At 45.4% G+C, this 20,327-nt stretch overlaps 1 protein-coding gene across 2 annotated transcripts in view; it reads right to left on the reverse strand.

Annotated features, from left to right (window-relative positions):
- LOC147111947 (spermatogenesis- and oogenesis-specific basic helix-loop-helix-containing protein 2-like) overlaps positions 1 to 15,573 on the reverse strand; it is a 58,563-nt gene extending 42,990 nt beyond the window's left edge. For both annotated transcript variants that reach the window (XM_085999934.1, XM_085999933.1), the window contains exon 1: positions 15,443 to 15,573. The gene's annotated coding sequence lies outside the window, so the exon portion shown is untranslated. The remainder of the gene's footprint in view (positions 1 to 15,442) is intronic.
- Positions 15,574 to 20,327: the final 4,754 nt, after the last annotated feature.

Raw genomic sequence — 20,327 nt, forward strand, 5'->3', positions numbered from 1 at the left:
AGAATGCAGTTCCCAAGTTTTTCAAAGCGAGACCGGTACCATATGCAATTCGCCCAGCCGTCGAGGCAGAGCTGGAGAATCTGGAGAAGGCGGGCGTGTTGTCTAAGGTCGACTGGAGCGAGTGGGCGACACCCATCGTTCCTGTCATGAAGAAAACGTTAAGCAATAAGTCCGGAGAGCCAAGGAAGATTCGCATCTGTGGGGATTTCAAGGTGACGGTGAACCCTGTCCTTCGCACAGTACAATATCCTCTTCCAAGGATAGAAGACATCTTCACCTCGCTGTCTGGAGGGAAGCGTTTTACAAAAATTGACCTAGCACAAGCATATTTGCAGATGGAGGTTGAAGAGTCCTCTAGGAAGTATCTCACGATAAACACTCAAAGGTCTTTACCAGTATCATCGATTGGTATTCGGGGTAGCATCGGCTCCGGCGATATGACAAAGAGCGATGGAACAAGTCCTGCAAGGGATTCCGGGGACTCAGTGTTACTTGGACGACATCCTTGTAACAGGTGAAGATGACAGTGAACACCTTAACAACCTAGAACAGGTGCTCACTAGACTACGGGAACATGGGCTGCGAGCCAACCGCCCCAAGTGCGAATTTTTTAAGAAACAGATATCGTATTGTGGCCACGTGATTGATGAAGAGGGGTTACATAAGTCCCCTGACAAAATTGAAGCGGTTGTTAAGGCCCCAGCGCCTGAAAATGTGTCGCAACTGAGGTCATTCCTCGGATTGGTGAATTACTATCATAAGTTTTTGCCGAATTTGTCAACAATTCTGCACCCACTGAATGCCCTGCTACGAACGGGCGTAGCATGGAAATGGAGCGATGATTGTAAGCGTGCTTTTCAGAAGAGTAAGGACTTAATCACTTCAAAGGAAGTATTGGCTCACTACAGCCCAGCACTGCCAATCAGGCTGGCGTGTGATGCGTCTCCCTACGGCATTGGGGCGGTACTGTCACATAAATTCCTTGATGGTTTGGAGAGGCCGATAGCTTTTGCGTCACGCTCGTTAACTTCTGCCGAGCGTAACTATGCCCAGATTGACAGAGAGGCCCTCAGCCTAGTGTGGGGGGTGAAGAAGTTCAATCACTATCTGCACGGTCAAAAATTTACTCTACTAACTGATCATCAACCTCTTGTCTCCATTTTCAATCCTCAGAAGGGCGTACCGATAATGACAGCACAACGGCTGCAGAGATGGTCCCTTTTCCTAGGGGTACACCAATATGACATCGAGTACAACGGAACTAAACAGCATGGAAATGCTGATGGATTGTCACGGCTACCGTTGCCGACGGTGGAAGAAGAAGACCTTGCAGTGGATCCAATGGAGTTATTCCACTCGACCATAGTCGAATGTCTCCCTGTGACGAATGCAAACATAGAAAAGGAAACACGGAATGACCCGACACTATCACGGGTCTATGATTTAACGGTGAAGGGATGGCCAGCACATGGCGAACCACTGCTGCCAGCATTCTCGCCGAGAAGAGAGCAGCTGTCAGTGTGCAGAGGAACCTTGATGTGTGGATCCAGAGTAGTAATTCCACCTAAGTTGACGGATAGAGTGCTCAATGAGTTTCATGAGGGTCATCTGGGTGGGGTAAAAATGAAGAGCTTAGCCAGAGCGTTTGTGTGGTGGCCGGGAATCGATAGAGAAATCGAAGAGATGACCAAGAGCTGTGCAGGATGCCAGAAGGTCCAAAATGCCCCACCACAAGCTCCTCTGCATCCATGGGAGTGGCCCTCATCTCCATGGCAAAGGGTGCACATTGATTTTGCTGGTCCCTTCATGGACTCGATGTTTTTAATTGCGGTGGATGCACAAAGTGGCCAGAGGTAATAAAAATGTCCTCAACCACCACGGAAAAAACTATCACAGTTTTACGAACCATATTCGCCAGGAATGGGCTGCCTGAACAGATTTGCTCTGACAATGGACCACAGTTTGTGTCTGAAGAGTTCCGGAGGTTCTTAAAGAACAATGGTGTTAAGCATTACACATCTGCCCCATATCATCCAGCCACTAATGGATTGGCCGAGAGGTTTGTCCAAACATTCAAGAAGGCTATCAAGGCAATGTGTAATGAAGATATACCCCTACAACACAAGGTGGACAACTTCTTGTTTGCCTACCGGAATGCGACACGTGCGGGTACCAACCAAACTCCAGCCATGATGTTCTTCAATCGAAGACTACGATGCCGCTTGGATTTGGTTAAGCCAAACGTCCGAAGAGATGTGGAGAACAGGCAGTTTCAGACTATGAATGAAAGGCCGACCAGGAGTTTTAAGATAGGTCAACCAGTTTTGGCCCGGGACTACCGCACTGAGAAATGGCAGCCAGGAACGATTTGTACACGACAAGGACCTCTCATATATACCGTGGACATTGGGGAGAGCATTGTAAGACACCATGCTGACCAGATTCTAGAGTCACTGGAAAACGTCAACTCCACACCACGATCTGATACACCTGGTAATGAAATCGACGTTCCAATTGCAGCTACCGCAGAACCGGTAATATTGGAAGCAGATGAACCAAACAACGACATTGATCCCGACTCAACATTGCCAGAAGAACCTGATACCCCAAAGAGGCGTTATCCAGACAGAATCAGGAAGCCTCCTCAAAGACTGAACTTATAATTGCTTAAACTTAACCAATGTATCTAGCAACAGTAATTGTGATTGTAATTCGTTATCATTAGTTGTTAAATGAATGTTATGTACTGTTTATCTAAAAGGGGAGGAATTGTTGTGTATGTACCTTTAAGAGAATAACTGGTCTCAGACTGCAGTACCGGCAGTGACCACCCCTGTATAAAAGGCGCTAGAGAGCCTCTGTTGTTTAGTTTCGTTATTGACTTCCACCAGTAAAGATCTGTTTGTTTTCACTCCTGCTGGTCCGTGTCTCAATCATTCACGGACTTAACAGGTAGAAGGATTAGAGGGGAGTTGAGGAGAACTTTTTTCACCCAGAGGGTGGTGGGGGTCTGGAACTCACTGCCTGAAAGGGTGGTAGAGGCAGAAACCCTCCTTACATCTAAAAGGTACTTGGATATGCACTTGAAGTGCGGTAACCTACAAGGCCGAATAGCTGTTTTTCAGCCAGCACAGACACAACAGGCCGAATGGCCCCCTTCTGTGCTGTAAATTTCTATGATTCGAATGGTGTAACAGGCTCAAGGGGCTGAATAGCCTACTCCTCTTCTTACATTGTTATGAAAGAACAGGTGGTAGTGGGGCATGGGAGGTCAGCGATAGGAAAAGGTTGAAATAGTCAGAGGGGAAAGTGGAATATTACTTGAGTATAGGGCGCTGCCATGAGAACAACAACAACTTGTATTTATAAAGCGCCTTTAACATAGTGAAACGTCCCAAGGCACTTCACAAACAAAATGTGACACCGAGCCACGTAGGGAGATATTAGAGCAGATGATCATAAGCTTGGTTAAAGAGGTTGGTTTTAAAGGAGCGTCTTAAAAAGAGGAAAGAGATGTAGAGAGGTGAAGAGGTTTAGGGAGGGAATTCGAGAGCTTATGGCCTTGGCAGCTGAAGGCACGGTCACCGATGGTTGAGCGATTAAAATCAAGGATGTTCAAGAGGCTAGAATTAGAGGAGCGCAGATATCTTGGAGGGTTGTGGGGCTGGAGGAGATTACAGAGATAGGGAGGGGCGAGTCCATGGAGGGATTTGAAAACAGGATGAGAATTTTAAAATCGAGGCGTTGCTTAACCAGGAGCCAATGTAGGTCAGCGAGCACAGGGGTGATGGGTGAACGGGACTTGGTGTGAGGACACGGGCAGCAGAGTTTTGGATGACCTCAAGTTTATGGAGGGAAGAATGTGGGAGTCCGGTCAGGAGTGCATTGGACTAGTCAAGAGGTAACAAAGGCATGGATGAGGGTTTCAGCAGCAGATGAGCTAAGGCAAGGGTGGAGTCTGGTGATGTTCCGGAGTTGGAAATAGGCAGTCTTTTTGATGGCACGGATATGTGGTCGGACGCTCACCTCAAGGTCAAATATGACACCAAGGTTGCGAACAGTCTGGTTTTGCCTCAGACAGCTGCCAGCAAGAGGGATGGAGTCAGGGGCTAGGGAACGGAGTTTGTGGCGGGGACCGAAAACAATGGCTTTAGTTGGAGGAAATTTCTGCTCATCCAGTACTGGATGTCAGACAAGCAATCTGACAATTTAGGAACAGTGGCGGGGTCGAGAGAGGTGGTGGTGAGATAGAGCTGGGTGTCATCAGCGTACATGTGGAAACATCACCGAGGGTCAGCATGTAGATGAGAAATAGGAGGGGGCCCAGGATAGATCCTTGGGGGACACATCCTTGGGGGACACCAGAGGTAACAGAGTGGGAGTGGGAAGAGAAGCCATTGCAATTGTTTCTTTAGCTACAATTAGATAGATAAGAATGGAACCAGGCGAGTGCTGTCCCACCCAGCTGGACGACGTGGAGAGGCATGGTAGAGGAGGATGGGGTGGTCAACCATGTCAAAAGCTGCAGACAGGTCAAGAATGACGAGGAGGGATAGATTATCTTTGTCACAATCACATAAGAAGTCATTTGTGACTTTGATAAGAACAGTTTTGGTACTGTGGCAGGGGCGGAAACCTTATTGGAGGAATTCAAACATGGAGTTCTGGGAAAGATGGGCACAGATTTGAGTGGTGACAACGTGTTCAAGGACTTGAGAGGAAAGCAAGGTTGGAGATGGGGCAGTAGTTTGCAAGGATGGAGGGGTAAAGGATTTTTTTTTTTTTTTTTTTGAGAGGGGTGATGGCGGCAGATTTGAAGGGGAGGGGGACAGTACCTGAGGAGAGGAAACGGTTAACAATATCAGCTAACATGAGAGCCAGGAAGGGAAGTTGGGTGGTCAGCAGTTTAGTGGGCATAGGGTCGAGGAAGCAGGAAGTGAGTCTCATGGACAAGATGAGCTAGGAGAGGGCATGAAGGAAGATTGGAGAGAAACTGGAGAAAGATGCGAGTTCAGGGCTAGGGCAGGGGGAACCTTAGAGGAAATTTGGCCCAGTGGGCTAGGGGAAGGGAGGGAAGTTGTAGAGGCAACTGATTGGAGTATACAAGAGTAACTGCCAGCTTGGTTTTGCAGAAGGAGCTCCAGCCACTATACATTTGCACCAAGAGCTGGGTTGGGGAGAGATTTAAAAAGAAAGACTTGCATTTATATAGCGCCTTTCACGACCACCGGACGTCTCAAAGCGCTTTACAGCCAATTAAGTACTTTTTGAAGTGGAGTCACTGTTGTAATGTGGGAAATTTAGATGGAGATTGGTAAATTAGGAGAGGGATGAGGAAGAGCAAGAGCTGTGTGTGGAAGTATGGGAGAGCTAGCAGGGTCTGGCATAGAATATGGGAGTAAAAGTATAGGTGGACACGGTGGACACTTCTGAGAGAGATTAATGCCTGTAAAGAAAAATATTTTGGAAGAGTTTGGAAGCATGTGTGGTGGTGATGGTGGGGAGTGGGGGTGTTCCTAGGGTTTTGTAGTATTGCTGTGGCAGGGGATTGTTCCCAGGATTTGGCAACACTGGGGAGGGAACATTTCTAGGGATTGACAACACAGGGAAAAATGTTCGATTTTGCAACACAGGGAGAGGAAATATGTTAGCATGGGGTGGTGAGCTGAAAGTTTCCAGAAACAGCACAGTAATTATTCCGGATACTGATATTATAGATTCAAAATTTTCTGCATTGCAGACTGATCTGAGTGGTTATACATCCATACTTACAGATTTAAAATCTTTAATCAGTGACAGATACTTATAGAATGGGATAATTTTCACACTCTTAAGTCAACAGCGTTGTTCATTTTATAATTAAAAAAGGACGTCTTTTATTTATTCTTTCAACGATAACCAGTTTACAACATGAGGATTCCTACCATAAGCCACTTTCAGTTCTCTTTATACAGGACTTGATCCCACTGCTGCAACATGAAAGGAGGAAGTGGCTGTGGCTGGATGAGGAGCGCAAAAGCAACTAGTACCAAGATACTGAACAAGAAAGTGGTCAAGGCCACATCAGAGTTGAAAAAACATCAAGTGCAACAGAAGTGTGCTGTAACAGACAGGAAAAGTGGTGCAGCAGATAGGAAATGCACATTAGACATATAATTTTAATGATATTACTAATCACACGGGGAGTCACGACTAAGTGCAGTCTTCAGGTGAAGCAGGCTTAGAGGATGGGGGATAATTAGACGTAATTCAGAACCCATTTTAAAGTCCTGCATTCTGTCCTTGTTTTGTATAATATGTAAATTTATACTTAAATTGCAAAACTGACAACAATTTGAGAAGCAGAGTTTGTTGGCAAATAGGAGTTTCTCTGCAGAATAACAAACAACTACTTGCATTTATATAGCACCTTTAATATAAATAAAACACAGTGGCAGAGGTGTAATTACAGCATGATAAGTTTGCATAGGCAGTTTCCATTATAAATGTAGACACAGGAATACATATTGCAAAAAGTTGACCAAAGGAGGCAAGGTTTTGTAGGCAAGAAGTGCTTGCAGGCATAAGACTTATAAGGGGGAAAAATTGGGCTGCTTTACGCCAGAGGGGGCGCTAATGGGGCGCAAAGCACCTAGCGCCTGGGCACGACACCACTAACGCCTCCTGCAAAATTCAGCATGAGGTTAGCGGCGGCGGTAGCCAGTAGCGCCCCGCGGCGCTGCGCCTCCAGCGATGACGTCATCGCCGTGCGCAGCACCCCCTGGTCTACCGCTATGTCCGACAGGGTCAGGGTGTCGTGTTTAAAGAACAGGTGCCAGGCAGCCATTTTTTTGGGGGGGGGGCCGCCTGCCAGCACCTGCCCCCTTTCGCCTCCTCCTGCGGGGTGCCGGCTCTTTTGCCGGCATCCTGCTCCCTGGTGGTCCAGCAGTGCCCCGGTGCGTGCTGCGCTAGGCCCCTCCCCTTTAATTAGGGGAGGGAGGCCTGCAGTACCGCGCCTCCTCCTGCTTGGGGCGCTACCATTCAATTTCGGGCATGGGGGTGCTAACTTTTTCAGGTGCTAGAAGTAGCGCCCCAAAGGGATCACAACCCAATTTTTCCCCCTTAGTTTATTATATAGATACTAGTGTTTTATAACAGCGGATGCTACACTATATATTCAAGGTGTTGATTTACCAGTGAAAAAGTCAAACTGCATTTTTATTACTTGGTATTCTAGGATTTTGTCCAATGTTTCTGGGATCAAATTCCATGATTCTGAACAGTTCCCCATACAAACTGTAAAGTAATGGCCTGCATCATTTTTTTAAAGCTCAGATAAACAGCAATATCTATTGGGTTTTTGGTAGGTGTCTGGCATTTGGAGGATAGGAGATCCTGAACTTTGGCAGCACCAGGCTGGGAGGGGGAGTAGAGGGATGATGGTCCTGGGCTTTGTCAGAACAAGGATGGAGATCCTGGAGCTTGGCTACACTCTGGTGACAGTCCTGAGCTTTAATATTACATGTAAGTTTAGCAGCATTCGTGGGCAGAGGGAAGAAGGAGAAGATATGGGTCATTGGGTTTAGTGTATGATTGTGGTGGGGATCCTTGAGTTTGATCACAAAGGAGCAGGAAGCAGGGGTTTGGCAGCACTAGGGGTGGAATGTATGATTTGGCTTCCTAAGGGATTTTGGGATCCGACAGTACTAGGCCAGGGGACCGAGAATCTGATGAAGGGTCCCAGCCCTGAAACGTTAACTTTGTTTCTCTCTCCACGGATGCTGCCTGGCCTGCTGAATATATCCAGCATTTTCTGTTGATATTACCAAGAATCACTACCCAACTTCCCCTTGTCTATAACCTTGCCTCCATCCCATTTCCAGTTTCTTAGGTCTATTGCCAGTTCCAAAGACAGTTTTCAGCACCATAAAACGTTTATACTCTACTGGTCAGCAAGAGCTCAGGGTGGAGATGGCATACACCAGGCCACAAATGGAGTATGGCAATTTGAAACAGCCTGGCCCGAGCCAGGGGGTACTTGGGCAGGTGGGTAGAGTGGCACAAGGGCAGGATTCCAGGGACAAACATGTTATTAAAACAAAAAAATTGCAGATCTCTTATGGTGTTATTCAGGGTCAAAAGGATTTTTAAAAATATTTTGAGTAACTTGATTTGTTCACTTTCTGCTTTATTTATTTAAATTAGTACATTTTTCTCATAGCTAGAATTCTGACTTCTTCCTTTTGGGGAAACAAGAAATTTGAGACAATCAGGTGAAAGTGCAACAGAAATCACCTTGACATTGTTTTAATAATATTACTATTGCATCTCCGGTGGCACTGTTTATTTAATGGCAAGAGCACTATACCATGTCACGCACAATATATTATTTTGCTTCTAAAGTGCAAATGTGTTTCTCTCTACCGCTACAAAGTGCAATAACACTGCATTTTTGAAGTCAATGTGCAGTTCAGTTACTGGTCAGATTGGCTCTTTTTAAAAAAAACAATTTAAGGTCACAAAATCTAATGGTTAAGTATTATAAACAAAGAGAGATTGAGGTGAAGCAGTGCTTAAATGGTTTGCTCAGAGAATGCTGCAGACGGCAAAGTGTTAATCGGGTTCAAGTGCATACATTATTAAATCACTGGCTCTCTTTTTTTGTAAAGGTTGTTTTTCATTGACAAAAAAGTGCAATATCTGAACACACTGATGTCCCATTTTAAAATATATTATAGTGAATGTCCCATGGTGCTGCTCACGTCAAGTGAGAGGATGCACTGTTTTAGAAGGACAGTACATTTTGTATATCCCTTTAAGGCTAATAAGTTTAATTGATTTTAAGATAACATAGGATGAGTTCATACACACAGGTCAGTTTAGTGGATGTTCTATTCCTGGAGAATTTGCCTGTAGATTGCAACTGATTTCTTTAGATTTGGCTCTCTGCCCTCCCCACAGATGTGAAATAAATTTGAATTCGATGATGTGTGATCAACAGGAAGTGTGCACATAAGTGAAGCTTTTATAATATTCTGCTGCTCACAGGACACACTGTTTTACAAGGACAGAAACATTGGTGCCCTTCGGGACCAGCTGGCTGCTCTGGTGCTGCGATTGGCACCTACAGCTCATCGATAATAAAGAAATGAGGCCGGTGCACTAATTTCTCGTGGTCCATCCACTGGTCTCATTAGGCATGGACAGCGTGCGCAGCATCGGGATCATGCCCTGATTCAGTCAGGATTCAATTTCTAGGCCTATTCAGGCTACAAAGCCAAATGTTAAATAAATGCTGGATTAAGTTCATACACAGGTCAATTAAGATGCTGTAGAAATTGTGTCTCCAGCATTTTATGAAGTCTGTATGTCCCAAATTAATGCCTTTGTCTGTACTTTTTACTACTATATGTGACAGAGAAACTTGCATTGTGTGTGATGTCTGGAGTGTCCTGGCAGGAAGTGTGCAAATATGTAAAACATTTTAACAGTATAGCTAGATATGGAGAGAGAGCGAGAGAGAGAAAGAACAGAGATTTGGATTCAAAAGACAAGGAACTGCAAAAAACAAATATGTGCACCAGTTCCTTTTAAATTTTCCTCCCATGCAGAATACTGACAACCGAACTGCCTCTATCCCCTTCAGTCAAGTGATAAATATATTTTTCCTCTTTCCTCCCTCCCCCAGTGCTCTCAAGCTCCAGACCATAGGTCACCTAGGGTATTCCTAGGAACTAGGTGCTGACCTTCGCAGCCAATTCCTCCCATGCATCAACTGTAGATCCCACCAACTCCCGCTTCCTTCCCAGGCTACGACCCCCATTCCCACTCCCTTCCAGCCCAAATTCCCTGCTCCTCCTCCACCACTTCCTGGATAGCCTCTCCTTATCTGATCCCAGTACTACCTTCTTGTAATGCTCGAAAAAGAAATGTAAGCGGTAGAATTTGAGTACATCGGTAAAGGAAAGAATGAGAGAGAAACAGAAAGAATTTTGTTTTATTTTACTTCAAGAGCAATAGCACAGGAGATGAGCTTTACTATATAATTCATTGTATGTTATATGTTGTTATAAAACAATGTATTCTTTGACTCATCATAAGCAACACCATTCGAGACTGGATATGAAGTTTCATTTGACAGTAATTAGAGACTACCCTTATTTTTCCTACATTAATGGCTCATTTAAGATACTATTGACATTATGGGACAAAAATCTACTAATAGACAACTTGGATATAGATATATACTTACCTGTACATATTTCAGAGATTACAGCAATGAATATTGTGGTCTGATTCTGCCAATTTTTTCTCTGGTTATATAAATATAGCTGGTTAGCATTTAAAAAGATGCATACAAAAAGACTGGCTGTTCCATTAAGCCTGTTCCAAACAGTCATACCATGCTAAGCATCATGGCCTAGAAATTCGGTGGGCTGCGCCACCAGTTAGCGCCCAAAGAGTGCACTTAGTGGGTTTAGTGCCACTGGCCACGCCTCCCGCGAAATTTAGCGGGGTGCTAATGGCGGCGTTAGCCGGTAGCGCTGCGCCGCCACCGATGACGTCATCGGTGTGCGCAGCGCCCCCGCTACCGCCCCGATCGCCAAATTTGGTAGCACCCCCCGCTGTAACGCCGGTCGCAATTTGCGACTGGTTCAGGGGGGCCTACCTGCGGTTGTAGAGGCGCTGAGCGGCCATTTTTTTTTGCTGGCCGCCTGCCAGCACCTCTTCGCGCAGCCGTCCCCGGTCTCCTGATCCCTGGCACCCGCGTTGGGCCGGCTGTCTCCCAAGTGCCCGGCACTTATCCTCGGTGCCGGGCTCTTTTGCCGGCACTCGCGATCTCAGATCGCGCTGCAGCAGGCCCCTCCCCTTTAAGAAAGGGAGGAAGGCCTGCAGTACCGCAGCGTGCCGTGCCGCAGCGCGCTGCGATTTTCAGTTGCAGCGCCCCAAGACGGATGCGGGGCGCCTCGAGTAGCGCCGCGCTTCCGTTTGGGGCGCTCAAACTGAATTTCCGGCGGGCGCTCGCGACTCCTTCCGGGGCAGTACTTCCGGCGCCCCGGCGAGACTGGCAGGCCCATAACTCCTAGTGTACCCTCTCATTTCTAGTTCCGTAGGGGTTGAAAGTTGTCATGGGCGGAAGCGCTAAACAGGCGGTATGACATCGGACCCCTGTTATATGCCCCGCTTGAAGTCAATGGAACTGAATATCATGCAGGGAGCATACAGGCGGCGGATTCGCTAGCGCCCATTTGCACTGCCACCCGAGACAAATTTCTACTCTGTAATCTCTTGGGAGAGGCAAAAAACAGTTGAAAAAACTCTAAGCCACAGGGGTAATTAATCTGAAAGATTTCTCTGAGCTTCCAAGGAAATCAAAATAGGAGTTCCAGGGCATCACAGTGGCCACGAAGTACATGGTCAGCATCTCACCTACCATCTGTCTGAGGCTGAACCACACTGTTCGCAACCTTGGTGTCATATCTGAACCTGAGCTTCCGACCACATATCCGCAGCATAACAAAGACCGCCTACTTCCACCTCCATAACATCGCCCATCTCCGCCCTTACCTCAGCTCATCCGCTGCTGAAACCCTCATCCATGCCATTGTTACCTCTTGACTTGACTATTCCAACGCACTCCTGCTGGTCTCCCACATTCTACCCTACGTAAACTTGAGGTCATCCAAAACCCGGCTGCCCGTGTCCTAACTTGCACCAAGTCCCATTCACCCATCTCCCCTGTGCTCGCTGACCCTACATTAGCCTCCAGTTAAGCAGCTCCTCGATTTCAAAATTCTCATCCTTGTTTTCAAATCCCTCCATGGCCTCGCCCCTCCCTACATCTCTAATCTCCTCCAGCCCCACAACCCCAGAGATATCTGCGCTCCTCTAATTCTGCCCTCTTGAGCATCCCTGATTATAAATCGCTCAACCATTGGCGGCCTTGCCTTCTGTTGCCTGGGCCCTAAACTCTGGAATTCCCTGCCTAAACCTCTCCACCTCTCTTTCCTCCTTTAAGACGCTCCTTAAAACCTACCTCTTTGGCCACCTGCCCTAATTTCTCCTTATGTGGCTCGGTGTCAAATTTTTTTGTCTTTCAATACTCCTATGAAGCACCTTGGGACGTTTTACTACGTTAAAGGTGCTATATAAATAAAAGTTGTTGTTGTTTGTAGGCAGTGATTTAAGCAAGGACCTTGTTCAGCTCATTATTGAACTGTTACAGCAAACCTGTACTCACTGCATAAACATGTAACTTGTTCCAAGTGTCAACAACTCTCTGCATAAAAACACTCCTGATATCAGGTCTACTGTTCTACTTATGCATAACTCCTCAATTTCCCTAGTCTATTTAATATCAGGAGACTAATGTGGTGCCCATATTTGAAAAGGGTGACAAAAGGCACAGGTAACCACAGACCCATTAGTCTTCCTTCTAGTCATGTAAAATAACACAATTGATTATCAGGCATAAACTTGAGGATGATGTGTCAACAACAACTTGCATTTGTATAGCGCCTTTAATGTAGTAAGAAGTGCTTCACAGGTAAATATTTACACCATTTTTCAAAAGTTTCTGTGGCTCTGACAAAGTTACAGCAGACAAATGAAAATTCACCTCAATTGTGCTTAGCTGAGAGTAAGCAGAAGGTTTTCTGTTCCTGAACAAGATGTTACATTTCGTGCGCTATTCAAATTTGACAGCTAAACTTATGTCAAGAGGCACAGCATTCAATTTATAGGTGATTTTAACTTTAATTATTCCACCTTGATGAGCAAGTCCTGGCACCTGCTGTATAATACAGTACAATTAGTAGGACACATGGGAAGGTGGAAGTCACGAAATGCAGGACAGAATGTCATCCTGTCCTAATTAATATCGGTGCCACTAAGTGGATGGGTAGTTCTTCAGCCTGTCCTGAAACCTGTTGGAATTTGTGACATGGCACTTGTGGTGTGGAAACCCAAAAGGGCCTGCCTCAAATCCCTGCCTCCATACAGGTGCTAATGCTGACTTCCACCCTCCTCCAACCCAGGAATTTCAGGACCAATTCATTTTTCTACTTCACCAAAACTCCTATGTCAACACTATTTGGCAATGAAAAACATTCATATTGTCTGATGAACAGGAACTGGAATTTACAGATCAAATATCATTTGACAAGGAACCATTAATTCAATTATCAGCTGAAATAAAGATTCTGCATCCTGATTGACTTGCATAATCAAACAATCTACCTACATTTCTGCAGCTACCGATCTGCTCAACCACACCCTCACCACCACTTTTGATGCCCTAGTCCCTATTAAAACAATTACTCTCTCTCACCCTGGCCGTTTCCCCGGTACGGCCCTTATCCTCGCTCCCTTAAGTCCAAGGGACGCAGATGTGAACGGATATAGCGGACAACTGGTTTAGCCATTCACCGCCAGATCTGGCTGGACCACATTAAGCATTATCGGGTCCTGCTCTCGTCTGCCAAAATTGCTCACTATTCCAGAATCATTTTGGAATGAAAGATAAAGCATGGCTTCTATTCTCTACTGCTAACCGTCTTCTTAAACCCCTCTCCCCTCCAACAACAAGTGTTTGGAGCTCATAGACTTCTTTGTCTCTAAGGTTGAGACCATCCGTTCAGTTGCCTCTGCCACTTCCCTCCCTTCCCCTAGCCCACCGGGCCAAACTTCCTTTAAGGTTCCCCCCCTGCCCCAGCCCTGAACTCACATCTTTCTCCAGTTTCTCTTCGATCTCCCCTCATGACCTCCCCATGCTCATCTTGTCCATGAGACCCACTTCCTGCTCCATCTACCCTATTCCCAAGAAACTGCTGATCACTCATCTTCCTTCTCTGGCTCCTATGTTAGCTGACATTGTTAACGGTGAAATGAGTTTCCGACCACATATCTGTGGCATAACTAAGACACCTATTTCCACCTCTAACATCGCCCGTCTTCGCCCTTGCCTCAGCTCAGCTAAGATACTCCTTAAAATCTACCACTTTGACCAAGCTTTTGGTCGTCTGCCCTAATTTATCCTTACGTGCCTCGGTGTCAAAATGTTTGTCTTCTAATACTCCTGTGAAGCGCCTTGGGATGTTTTACTATGGTAAAGGCGCTATATAAATACAAGTTGTTGTTGTTGCACTCACAAAGACAAACTGTCTTGTTGAACATGCAGATGAATCAGGACAGTTTTGTTTATTGGCTATTACACGGTCACAGGGACAAGGAAACTCTTTAACCTGCTACATTTAAAGCCAATTTTTAATTTGTATATAGCCTGTCTATCTAAAGTTAGAGGAAAATAATGAATACAGAAACCTTTCCCCATTTGATGTATCAAAAACTCTGCTTTCATCATAGTACTATTCAAATTACTTTGCACGATGATTACAGTGATCATTTCTGAAAGAATGCCTTCAAAATTCCTGTAACACCATCTCTTGCCTGGGGCAAAAAGTGAAACAAAACAGAAAACTTTCAATATTTATAAAGCAAAGTATTAAAGTGGAAATAAATAATGGACACTTGGGTGATATACCAGGGTGACATACCAGAAGACAATCAAAATCATCAGAACATTACCCCAGAAATTAGTTAACCTCGTCAGGACAGAGAAGGGGTGGGTGGGGGAGGAAGAAGAAAATATGTTTATTTAAAAATGCATGGGAATATTCTGTACTCCTACTGCATTTCAAACAAGTGTGTGCCTAGAATGTTAATTTTCATTAATTGCTATGGATTTGTGGGACATGTGCAACAATGCACAATTCTTCAAATGTCCGTATCATTTGTTCCTTATTTAAAACGCATGGACATTATGGATAACATATTTCGGATTTGATAGTACTCCATGGAAGAAAATGTACTGTCTACAATAATTATTTTTACTACAACTCTATGGAATTCACGTATGTTATTCTTTATTAATGGTAATCTTCATTTAGAACCCATTTATCGACATATGACTCTAGCTTGGTGGCCTTCCATTAGATTTATAGTAAAGCGTGGGTATGGAGCTACCTCGGCACTCCCAAAAGGCACCGTTAATAATTATTAAACGTGCTCACAACTTTCACAAACACGGGAGAGCATTTGAGACGTACAAGGTTAACAAAAATATTGTTTAAATAAAAGATGCATTTGGGGAGAAACAACGTTATATTAGGTAATAGCAGCAGAGTTTATCGAGCTTAAACCAATTTGCACCCTCTTTTAAACAGTAAAGCTGGTTAATGTGATGTATCCATTTTAAAATTATTGCTGAAAAAATCCAAAACTTTAGCACACACCGCTTGGGGAAGTAAAAGGCAATCAACTCGACTATGCTATTTTCACGTGGAAAACTTAACCTTCTTGTCTGTGTTTAGTGATGTCCGGATTTCTGCTGGGATAAACATCATTTCACTTGGTTAGCACTTAAAAAACGAGAAAATAAAACGAAGGAAAACTAACCACGTACCCAAAAACCACAGAAGTATGTTAAGTGAAAGGATTACCATGCAGAATCCTTACATGCTGACTGTTCCCATGCTGCTACAACGGGCTTTTGTTAATCACACTGAACAAGGAGCAGCTGCACACCAGCGACTGTACAGAGGTTTCTGGGATGCTAAGTAGGTTGGGTAAGAAGTCGTCTTAATGTAAAAAAAATAAATTGCGTTTGACATGACAATGGTGCGTGGATGGGAAAATAAAATGTAAGCAATTTGGGTATTTTTTTGAATTAAAAAAGTATTTATTATGAATCGGAGTAAACCATTCAAATAAGTGCCATAGCTCTTCTAACCTTTCAGAAATCTACAGAAGAGGCTCACAGAAAGAGTAGGAGTTGGTACTGTCAAATCATTGCTACTGAAGTTGTAAAATTCAGAATTATTCTTGCAGAAATATAGATTTAGAAATAGTTCAAATTGATTCCTGAGTACTAGATACCATAATGCAACAGTGCACTTTTTGGTGATTTATAGGGATAGAATTCCAATATATTAGTTTTTATTCATTCACAGGATGTGGGCATCATTGGCAATACAAGCATTTATTGCCCATCCCTAATTGTCCTTGAGAAGATGGTGCTGAGCTGCTGCACTTGAACCGTTGCAGTCTGTGTGGTGAAGGTACTCTACACACAGTGCTGTTAGGTAAGGAGGTCCAGGATTTTGACCTAGCAACGATGAAGGAATAGCGATATATTTCCAAGTCAAGATAGTGTGTGACTTGGAGGGAAACTTGGAGGTGATGGTGTTCCCACGTGCCTGCTGCCCTTGTTGTTCTAGGTGGAAGAGGTTGCGGGTTTGAGAGGTGCTGTCGAAGAAGCCTTGGTAAGTTGCTGCAGTGCATCTTTTAGATGATGCACACTGCAGACATGGTGCACTGATGGGGGAGGGAGTGAATGTTTAAGGTGGTGTAAGCGGGCTGCTTTGTCCTGGATGGTGTCGAGCTTCTTGAGTGTTGTTGGAGCTGCACTCATCCAGGCAAGTGGAGAGTATTCCATTACACTGACGCTAAGTGAGAGTCACTGCCCTTGACATCAAGGCACCATTTGACTGAGTGCGGCATCAAGGAGCCCTAGTAAAATTGAAGTTAATGGGAATCAGGGGGAAAACTCTCCACTGGCTGGAATCATACCTAGCACAAAGGAAGATGTTTGTGGTGGTTGGAGGTCAAACATCTCAGCCCCAGGACATTGTTGCAGGAGTTCTTCAGGGCAGTGTCCTAGGCCCAACCATCTTCAGCTGCTTTATCAATGACCTTCCCTCCATCATAAGGTCAGAAGTGGGGTTGTTCGCTGATGATTGCAGTGTTCAGTTCTATTCGCAACTCCTCAGATAATGAAGCAGTCCATGCCCGAATGCAGCAAGACCTGGACAACATTCAGGCTTGGGCTGATAAGTGGCAGGTAACATTCGTGCCACAGAAGTGTCAGGCAATGACTATCTCCAACAAGCGAGAGTCTAACCACCGCCCCTTGACATTCAATGGAATTGCCATAATTGAATCCCCCACCATCAACATCCTCGGGGTCACCATTGACCAGAAACTTAACTAGACCAGCCACATAAATACTGTGGCTACAAGAGCAGATCAGAGGCTGGTTATTCTGCGGTGAGTGTCTCAACTCCTGACTCCCCAAAGCTATTCCACCATCTACAAGTCAGAAGTGTGATGGAATACTCTTCACTTGCCTGGATGAGTGCAGCTCCAACAACACTCTAGAAGCTCGACACCATCCAAGACAAAGCAGCCGATTTGATTGGCGCCTCATCCACCACCTTAAACATTCACTCCCTCCACCACCGGCGCACCATGGATGCAGTGTGTACCATCTACAAGATGCACTGCAGCAACTCTCAATGCTTCTTCAGCAGCACCTCCCAAATCCGTGACCTCTACCACCTAGAAGGACAAGGGCAGCAGGCGCATGGGAACGCCACCACCTCCAAATTCCCCTCCCAGTCACACACCATCCTGACTTGGAAATATATTGCTGTTCCTTCATCATTGCTGGGTCAAAGTCCTGGAACTCCCAACCCAACAGCACTATGGGAGTACCATCACCACACGGACTGCAGCTGTTTAAGAAGGCGGCTCACCACCAACTTCTCATGGGCAATTAGGAATGGGCAATAAATGCTGGCCTTGCCAATGATGTCCACATCCTGTGGATGAATAAAAACAAATAACTGCCCATGTAACTGTGTCACACTGCAATTACCTGCTCCTGCCAGTGGTGGTGCACCTAATATGGCAGAGAAACTCCCTATACTTCAACCTTCTCAAATTGCCATAAGTTTAGCTATTTAATAATTTATTTTATAAAATCAGGGTATTATACAAATAAGTACAGAATGTGTGACTTTAAAATTAAGTCAAAAATATGACTGCACACCCTGATCCAAATTACCCTCTAACTTGACTTCACCTGAAGACTACACTTGTTATTGACTGTGTGTTGAGAGATTGATGAGTTTTTTTGTTCATTAGTTCTGGGCATCGTGGGCAATGCCAGCATTTATTGCCCATCCCTAGTTGCCCTTGAGAAGGTGATGGTGAGCCGCCTTCTTGAACTGCTGCAGTCTGTGTGGTGAAGGTACTCCCACAGTGCTGTTAGGGAGGGAGTTCCAGGATTTTGACCCAGTAACGATGAAGGATTGGTGATATACATCCAAGTCAGGATGGTGTGTGACTTGGAGGGGAACTTGGAGGCGATGGTGTTCCCATAGACCTGCTGCCTTTGTCCTTCTAGGTGGAAGAGGTCGCGGGTTTGGGAGGTGCTGCAGTGCATCTTGTAGATGGTACACACTGCAGCCACGGTATGCCGGTGGTGGAGGGAGCGCCAATCAAACGAGCTGCTTTGTCCTGGATGGTGTCGAGCTTCTCGAGTGTTCTTGCAGCTGCACTCATCCAGGCAAGTGGCGAGTATTCTATCACACTCCTTACTTGTGCCTTGTAGATGGTGGAAAGGCTTTGGGGAGTCAGGAGGTGAGACACTCGCTGCAGAATACCTAGCCTCTGACCTGCTCTTGTTGCCACAGTATTTATGTGGCTGGTCCAGTTAAGTTTCTGGTCAATGGTCACCCCCAGGATGTTGATGGTGGGGGATTTGGCGATGGTAATGCCGTTGAATGTCATATGGAGGTGGTTAGACTCTTGCTTGTTGGAGATAGTCATTGCCTGGCACATCTGTGGCATGAATGTTACCTGCCACTTATCAGCCCAAGCCTGAACATTGTCCAGGTCTTGTTGCATGCGGGCATGGACTGCATCATTATCTGAGGAATTGCGAATGGCGCTGAACACTGTGCAGACATCAGCGAACATCTCCATTTCTGAACTTCTGTTGGAGGGAAGATCATTGATGAAGCAGCTGAAGATGGTTGGGCCTAGGACACTGCCCTGAGGAACTCCTGCAGCGATGTCCTGGGGCTGTAATGAATGACCTTCTATCACCACAACCATCTTCTTTTATGCTAGGTATGACTCCAGCCAGTGGAGCGTTTTCCCCTGATTCCCATTGACTTCAGTTTTACTAGGGCTCCTTGATGTCAAGGGCAGTCACTCTCGTCTCACCTCTGGAATTCAGCTCCTTTGTCCATGTTTGGACCAAGGCTGTAGTGAGGTCAGGAGCCGAGTGGTCTTGGCGGAACCCAAACTGGGCATCAGTGAGCAGGGTATTGGTGAGTAAGTGCCGCTTGATAGCACTGTCGATGACACCTTCCATCACTTTGCTGATGATTGAGAGTAGACTGATGGGACGCTAATTGGCTGGATTGGATTTGTCCTGCTTTTTGTAGACTGGACATACCTGGGCCGTTTTCCACACTGTCTGATAGATGCCAGTGTTGTAGCTATACTGGAACAGCTTGGCTAGAGGTGCGGCTAGTTCTGGAGCACAAGTCTCCAATAATCCCACTTAACTACGTGATGGTTAATTTTGCATTTGAAGAGTTCCAAGAAATTATACTGGGAGAATTCTGCAGGCAGTAGGAGTACTCTCTGTACCTTTTGTCTATCATTTTGTGCAGACTTTTTGGATTGATGCCAATGATGAAGCACAGCTGCAACAGCTTCTGTGTTTTTACTATAAATATGGTGATTTAGCTCAAGTACTAGCAAATCTTATGTTGCTGGAGAACTAATAGCCTGGTAACATTTCAATGATGTTGTTGAGAGTGAATTCTGAAATTAAATAGGCCATTCTTGTCAACTGCACGATTTTGATTTTCTTTTTAAACGATGATAATTAGTAGGCCTTAAAACCCATGGGTCCTACTCCACTGCCATAGCCCTGATAGAGTGGGACTTCCACCCACTGTCACCCTATGCCTTTGAACCTATCCAAGTTCCTGGTATCGGTGTATTTACATAATAATAGGCGGGCACCTGTGCCAGTAGTAGCACAGCTATGGCACCTGCTAGGTTGGAGGCAGGAAATTTGGAGTGTAACGCTGCTGCTGAGGAAGAGTGTCTGTATGGTTTGACACAATTTTCTGGTTGAAAAACAAATTCCTGGCCTGGTTTCCCAAAGGGGTAGTATCATTACCACAGCTGATTGCTTTATAACTGGCTGCTAAAAGGAAACCAGACCTTTCAAACTATCGTGGGCCATACTTCTACCAGGATGCAGTCCTGGCAAGTAACGTACCAGTATGCTTTACATTGGGTAAAATGGCGACGGAACTGGCGGAAATTCTGGTGAATGGCTAAGATTGCCGTTCCTGCCTCTTTCTCTGACATCATGACTAAGCAGTTATAGAGTTCTACAGCACAGAAAGAGGCCCATCGCGTCCGTGCCGGCCATCAAGCCCAGTCTATTCTAATCCCATTTCCCAGCACTTGGTCCGTAG

The sequence above is a fragment of the Somniosus microcephalus genome, chromosome 10 (assembly GCF_052327205.1).
Source record: "Somniosus microcephalus isolate GS21.2 chromosome 10, FLI_Smic_1.0, whole genome shotgun sequence".
NCBI classification, from domain to species: domain Eukaryota; kingdom Metazoa; phylum Chordata; class Chondrichthyes; order Squaliformes; family Somniosidae; genus Somniosus; species Somniosus microcephalus.